Below are 8396 nucleotides of genomic sequence, written 5' to 3'. Positions count from 1 at the left end.
AGTTTGTGGTGTTGAGACCAATTTTGTTTTATTAAAAGACATTCCTAAACAACGAACGATGTCATGTGTCACTCTCCATAAGATTTTTTAATCCATGTAATTCACATACAATACAAAAATTAAAAAATACATTGTATAATATTCAATCCCATAACTTCAAGCTCATATATTAAAGTTTTAACCACTAAACCAAGACGACAAGACATATTTAGTGTTATCAATCTAAAGTTAAATATTTAAAAATGAAAAAAATATCATTATGCAGGACATAACCCGAACCTAAAAAGTAGTTTCATAAAGTAAATATTCAAAATGAAAAAAGAGTTGATTGAGTAACCATTTTAACTCTTGTTGAAAAAGGAATGCATTCTATACATACACATAAGTATACCATATTACTATATAAATAATGCATGATGAAATTGAGGTGTTGGAGTAGTGACATTGCTTCCCACCTCATATTTCTAAGGTCTAGGGATCAAAATTCAAACCTCATGAGACTCATTTGAGGATTTTCCTTTATCCCCCTCAAGTGAGTCTCAATCTTACCTTAAAAAAATATATAAATAATGCATGATATATTCACGACTATTTTTTTTAAAAGGTAAGATGAAGTCCCTTGCAAGGAAGGAGAAAAATTGGAGATCCTTCCTTGCAAGGGTGAAACTCGATCTCGAGATCAAAGGTGAAGCCAACACCACTAGGCTATCACCTATTGCTCACATTCAAGACTATTTATGCTCATTGAAAATAGCTAGAAATGAACTACTACAATAACTACATGATAATCCTTAAAGACTTATAGTTATCGACGTAAATTTTTGTATCGAAACCCACTGTTGTAATAGAAAAAGAACGGAGAAAGTAATTGTATAGAAAACGTCACGATAAGAGATAAAGTTGTGTCCCATAATCTTTTGTAGCTGTCGCCAATCCCACTTGAGAATTGACTACCTCAGCGAGGTTGTCGCATCATGTAAGCTGGATCATGGAATCTTAGGCTGGTAGATTGAAGTATTTGGGCCAATTGGGTCCCAACTGTGCCCACCAAATTAAGAAGGCTGGGGCCCAATTAGATGGACCCACTAATGGACCGTCACAAAAATTCTTTTAATTATGTAGTTGTCTGGCACCTCTTTTCATGACATAGCCAAGCCAACAAGAGTCAAGAAACAAAATTCAGCTAATCAAACCAACTTATTATGGGAGTTTAACCTATAATTTAATTATCACAATTGTGTTGTAACCAAATTAAACAATATTATCACAATTGTAACTAATCATCCACCTTAAAACAACAATTGTAACTAATCATTGACCAATTTACCACGCCTATGTGATGGTTGATTGTTTTTTTTTTATTCATATTAGTTTTATATGCACGCGATTCATGCGAAAATACGTAGAAAATTAAATTTTTTAAGGGGAAATAGAAATTTAAATTAATTGTTAATTATATCTAATAAATTAGAAATATTTGAAATATTGATGATTTTCTTTTTGTAATATTTTTTTTATTTTTTAAATTAATTAGGTAGTTTTTTTTTTATTTTTTAATGAAAGTAAGTAGTTAGAATAGAGATGTAATGAGGGTAAAATGGGATTTCTAATATTTTGGTGTCCTACCCCTCTTCCCATATAGAATAGAGATGAGCCACGTAGGCAATACAAAGTATAAAGAAGTAGAGGGAGGATTCGAACCTGTGACCTTTCGTTTAGATGTTCACAACACCTTAATTTTAATAACTAGGCCAAAACATCCTTGGTTATGTGATGATTGGTTGTGTGTTAAAGCAAGGTTATTTAAACCTCAAGGGTTCCTTTTTAAAAAATGGTTAAGCGTGAATCTATTTTCATTTTAAGTTTGTAAAATCAAAACCAAATTATTGTAAGTATAATGTCAAAGATAAATGATTTTTTTTCTAGGATAGTATGCTATAAATTAAGAATGGTTTCGATTTAATTATTACACGTGATAATAGTTTCTTTCACTTTCACAAAGGTTTGTTATATTCAAGTGATTTTTGATCTATTTGAATTTATCTTAATCTAGCAAACTAATTGGAACTAATCTTAATTTATCTGGACTTATTAAAACTTGTTGATAAATTGAACATAATACTATTCATATATAAGAGAATTTATTTACTTTTGTATCTCTACCATATATTAGTCTATTACACCTTATATTCATTATAGATTTAAAATTATTCATTTGTAAGGAAAATGAACATTAATTACAACTGCCAATAAGAGAAATTAGAATAATAGTGAAATTTTTTTGTCAATATATATAAATCTTAGCTCTCAAAAAGCAAGTGAAACGAAAAATGAAGGGATCTTAAATTACTTTTGTGTGTGTTTGTACATCTACTCAATTATGCAAAAAAAAGGATGGACTATAAACATTAAACCATCCATATTCTAATAGTTTCTCCAATGTAAATTTGCATTATATACACGTGACCATGTTTGTCTATAGTCTATTAATTTCTAAAAACATACGTTAATACATAGCATGCTATTGACGTGTTCTTATGTATATTATTAGAATATCCTTTTCTATAATTTTTATTAATATGTAAAGATATTTATTTTCAAAATATTCAAAGACATTAATGGTCATATTTATATTAATTTAAAATAATGATTAGAAAATACATACAATATAATTGATCTGTTAAGAAAAGTACCGATAAACATGCATGATGCAGTTCATGCCCATATGTATCAAAAACAATTATAGACCTGTTGCACATTAATATTAATGTGAATCAGAAGCTTTGTCAAAACATATTATTGATCATTTTCAAATACTCATCTTTATGCATGTAATTTTCTAACATAGTAAACTTTTTATTAAATAAAATAAATAGTCACCAATTCTTGCTCTAATTTACCATTTAGTACCCTTTCTAACAAAGTAATATTTTTTCCTCACATAGTCACTTTGTACAACCTATAATTACTCTTGATTTAGATGTACTATATATTAGTGATACACGGTAGACTTGGTCTACGTTATCTTTTTGTTGTAACTACTAGATATTATCTCCTGTAATTATGCTAAGTATATTCTCTAGGTTGTTATTCTGTAAACTTATCTTTTGTTGTACTTATCTTTTCATACGTAGCTTTGCTATCACTGATGTATAAATAGTCATTGAGATATATGAGAATACTTAAGCTTTTCTCAACTCTTTAATGGTATCAGAGCAGGAAGAATATACAACCTATTTTTCGGCCACCATACCTTATTTCCATGGCAACCTCCACCATCCCAAATGCCGTTGAGCCTAGCCGCCCTCTCATCGTTGTGACCTTCACCAATATCATCAAACTCACCACCACCAACTACCTCTCTTGGAAACTCCAACTCCAAGCAACCCTCATTGGCTATGGCCTCTTCCAATACCTTGATGGCTCTCACCCCCGACCATCCTCTACCACTGCTGCCACCACACCTAATCCCGCAGCCGTCACGTGGGAACGACAAGACCAACTGCTCTTTGGTGCCATCATCGGCACCCTAGACTCTACCATTGTCCCACTTGTCTCCCGTGCATCTACGTCCAAGGATGCTTGGGATATCTTAGCCCACACCTTCGCTCGCAACTCCCGTGGCCATGCTAAACTTCTCAAAGCCAAGTTCCGTAATAGCACCAAAGGAACCGATGATATTCCCGCCTACATGAACGCCATCCGTGTTTGTGCCGACCATCTTGCCTTACTCGGAGATCCTGTATCCCCCGAGGACCTTATTGAGCGGGTCCTCGATGGTCTCAATGACCCTGCCTTCACCTGCGTCATTGACGTTGTCAATGCCCGTGATACCCTAATCACGTTTGACGAACTCCACGAGAAGCTGTGGGTCCGTGAAGTTAATCTCACGAACACCACCACCCCTGCCACTACTCCGCTGCCTGCCAATGCCCCCACACTCTCACCCCCGTCATCCCCCGCACTGGGTGACTCCCCTCCCTCCCCCTCCGAGTCCCGGGGTATAATTACCCGCTCCATGAACAATATTCGCAAACCAAATCCTAAATATGCCTACTCCACATCTCTACAAAACCGGCCACACGAACCCACGACCGTCAAACAAGCCCTTCTTGACCCCTTATGGAAACAAGCTATGGACGCCGAACTCACTGCTCTTCGTCATCTCGGCACATGGGACTTAGTCCCTCCCGATCCCTCTCAAAACTTGGTTCGATGCAAATGGATATTTCGTATAAAATATTCCTCTACTGGCTCTATTGACAGGTACAAAGCGCGGCTCGTCGCTAAAGGATTCCAACAACGTCCCGGCATTGACTACACCGAGACCTTCAGTCCGATTGTTCGTCCCGCCACCATCCGCACACTACTTGCTCTTGCGGTCACTCGTGGCTGGCATCTAAGGCAACTTGATATTAACAACGCTTTTTTGCAGGGCACTCTCAGTGAGGATGTTTACATGGCTCAACCACCTGGCTTTATTGACACCGCTCTTCCCACTCATGTGTGTAAACTCAAGAAGGCCATCTATGGCCTCAAACAGGCTCCCCGAACCTGGTATACGACCCTCTCCACCTTTCTCCTTGGTTTGGGATTCAAGCGCGCCATCTCCGACACGTCACTCTTCATTTTATCTACTACTCCACATCCTATTTATTTGATTGTATATGTTGACGACATCATCATCACCGGTCTCGATGCATCTACTCTCACTACTTTCATTAACACATTGGCTAACAAGTTTGCTTTGAAGGACCTTGGCTCCCTGTCTTATTTTCTAGGTGTTGAAGTCATTCCTACGAAGGCTGGTCTCTTCCTCAATCAACGCCAATACATCATTGACTTACTCGACCGTCTCGGCATGGTTGATGCTAAACCAGCCCCCACGCCCATGGTTGTCTCACAGCCCCTCACTCTTCACTCCGGCGCTCCCTTAGAGGCTCCCAAAGACTACCGTGCCGCTCTTGGAGGTCTGCAATACCTCACGCTCACACGCCCCGACGTTGCTTATGCTGTCAACCGCCTCTCTCAATTTATGCATCGTCCCACCACCACTCATTGGTCCGCGCTCAAACGTCTCATGAGGTATCTTTGTGGCACACTTGACAAGGGCATCATGATTTATCGCGACTCACCCCTGCATCTTCACGCCTTCTCTGATGCGGACTGGGCTGGCGACAGGGATGATTATGTCTCTACCATGGGTCATGTCGTGTTTCTGGGCCGTACCCCACTTACATGGTGCTCCAAGAAGCAAACCTCTCTCGCTCGCTCCTCTACAGAAGCGGAGTATCGTGCTGTTGCTTCTACCACGGCTGAAATCATGTCTACACAAAATTTGCTTTCTGAACTTGGCGTCACCTCCTCCACACTTCCTGTGATTTATTGTGACAGCTTAAGTGCCACTCATTTATGTGCTAACCCGGTTTTTCACTCTAAGATGAAGCACTTAGCTTTGGCTTTTCATTTTATTCGAGAACAGGTACAGCGTGGTCATCTTCGTGTCACGCATGTTTCCACAGGAGATCAGCTTGCGGACTTTCTAACCAAGCCTCTCACACGTCCTCGTCTTAATATTTTATTGTCCAAGATCGGACTTCTTGATCGGCCGTCCGTCTTGCGGGGGCATATTAGTGATACACGGTAGACTTGGTCTACGTTATCTTTTTGTTGTAACTACTAGATATTATCTCCTGTAATTATGCTAAGTATATTCTCTAGGTTGTTATTCTGTAAACTTATCTTTTGTTGTACTTATCTTTTCATACGTAGCTTTGCTATCACTGATGTATAAATAGTCATTGAGATATATGAGAATACTTAAGCTTTTCTCAACTCTTTCACTATATCCTAGCTTAGTGACCCCTTCCCCTCAAAAAAAAAAAAAAAAAGCTTAGTGACCCCTTCTTTTATTTCTATATATAGTCACTTTTTTTAATTTATGGTTACTTTTTTTTATATTTACTGTTTCACAAAATAGTGACCTGTTTTTTCGAGTTCGGTACTATAGATTTTTGTAAAACTCTACAAGGTATAGTTGTATCTTGTATATGAGCCATACATTTAAAAATCAAGGGCTCATATTAGTGGAAGGGAAAAATTTAGGGGATGAATTTTGATGAGATAAAATATGGGGAGATTTTGAAAAGAGAATATACGAGCCATTGATTTTTTATTCAATGGTTGATATTGTTCAAACTCTACCTTGTAGAGTTATTTTACAACTCTAGAGGATCCAAACACTATTTTTCATATAATCATAATTTCCCATCTATAATTACACATGTGCTAGCATTAAGTATAAACTTGATCAAAAATTATTACAAGAGATGGTCTAATTTTAATATAAAAATAAACCTAATTACTAAATGGATTAAACTAATCACCGAAAAAAATTAACATTGTCACTATTGAGGACTAATTCTAAATATTAGACTTATCATTACCTAATTTTAATTTTAAAATTGGCGATCTCTTACAAGACAATTCAGTATTCCTTTCAACAAAAGAAATTGATTTAGTATGGATTATTACAGGATTAGGTTGATGTGTAAATTTAATTTAAAGATATTGCTGCTCGCTCTTAAGACAATTTTTTAAAAATCCTCAAGTCGAGTATTTTAAGAATGACGTCGTGAATTAACACCTTTTTCCTTTCCACATTTATCAAGATTATTTGTGCCCTTTTATCATTACTTTAACCAAAAAGTCATATGCATGAAGCCAGTTAAGATTTGGAGATAACTCCGTACATTAATAAATTACTACCACAATAAACTATAATAAAGCTCTTAAATTATTCAATATGGAGTATTCTTTTCGTTACTTTTTAATTTACATATTTTTTTTTAGTCTAAAAACTATTAATCTACACACTATTATTTTTTCTATTATTGGTAATATGTTTCATCTACTTTTTCTTCTTTTTTCATCCATACCATCCACTTTATTTTACTTTAACTTAGTTTTTAGTTTCTTTCTCCATCTTTTGTACTTCATTCTTAGTTCTCATTTAAAGTGAAATGAGTAAATTAAAAAGAAACTGAGAGAATATGTTATAGTAATATTAGAAAAAAAAAAAGAGAGAGGTGAAATTTTTTTGTGAAATTCCTCAACTACTTCCTATTTTTCCACAAAATTCCTTAAATTTCATTCATCTTTTCCAAAATTATAAAGAAATGTAACTGTAATATGTGACTGTATACCAACTAGGATTGGCGTGAGTTGTTAAGGGTCTCTCGCTCCTTAACCAAGGTCTTGGTTTCGAGCCTTGGGTATGGAAAAAATCCCAGCTAGGAGGGATGCTGCCCTTTGAGGTACCCATGCAAGCTCTCGCAGGAGATTAGTTCACTCGTCGAAAACGGTGGGAAACTTCTCATAGTATGACCAAAAAAAAATATGACTATAGTTTGCATAGTGCATGTCATTCTTGTTGAAGCCTATGTTATTATACATGTTACACAATAAGTTATGATACAACATGTTACACCTAATACGTATTTAATTATAATTCTCTAAAATTTGGCAAATGAGTAATCAAGTTCATATAAAAACTGTTAATTAATAGTATTTTAACTTTGAAGAACGTAAAATTCTACATGTTGGTTACAAGTTACAACTACTACAATTCTATCCAATAAAAGGAGTATCAACTATCAAGTATGAACCTCATAGAAGTAGGGGTGGTTGTGATGACTTGGACTATTTACCAAATAATTTGAGATTCACAAGGACACTTAAATTAAAAGAAAAATTAGTTTTATGTAAGAGTTTGTTTTGTAAGAGACCGCCTATTTTTAAATTAAAATTCGGCAATAGTTAGATTAATATTAAAAAGAAAATTATTCCAATAGTGACTAGAATAATTTCTTTAGGTAACTAGTTTAATCCATTTAGTAACAAGGTCTACTTTTATAGTATTAAAATTAAACCGTCTCTTTTAATAATTTTCGTTTATATAATATGTGTGCGCATTTTCGCTCTTCATTATCCTTTTAGACAATAGTGAACTGTAATCCTTTTATTTGGTACGTTTTGAAAGCCATGTTTGCATAATTTTTCAAAGTAATTATCAAAAAGGTCAAGTTGTTCCCCAAATCAAGGAAATCATTACCACATACTTTGCTTTATCCTTAGTCATCCAAGATGGTTCTTTTGTGTTTTGTGGGGGGGCATTTGACTTAATCTGGATGGATAAATATAACATAATATATATGATGTGTTAATGATATCATTTATATGATGTAATTACGTAAATATTAATGCATGTAAATAGCCATTGACTTTAATTTTTCTCCATCAAATATTTACATCATGTAAATACTTGATGGAGAAAAATTAAAGTCAATGGCTATGTGTCTAGTTGAAGCCTTGAAGGAGAATAAGTAACTTGTACG

The sequence above is a fragment of the Beta vulgaris genome, chromosome 8 (genome assembly GCF_026745355.1).
Source record: "Beta vulgaris subsp. vulgaris cultivar EL10 chromosome 8, EL10.2, whole genome shotgun sequence".
Classification (NCBI taxonomy): Eukaryota; Viridiplantae; Streptophyta; class Magnoliopsida; order Caryophyllales; family Amaranthaceae; genus Beta; species Beta vulgaris.
Note: the sequence above shows the minus strand (reverse complement) of the source record.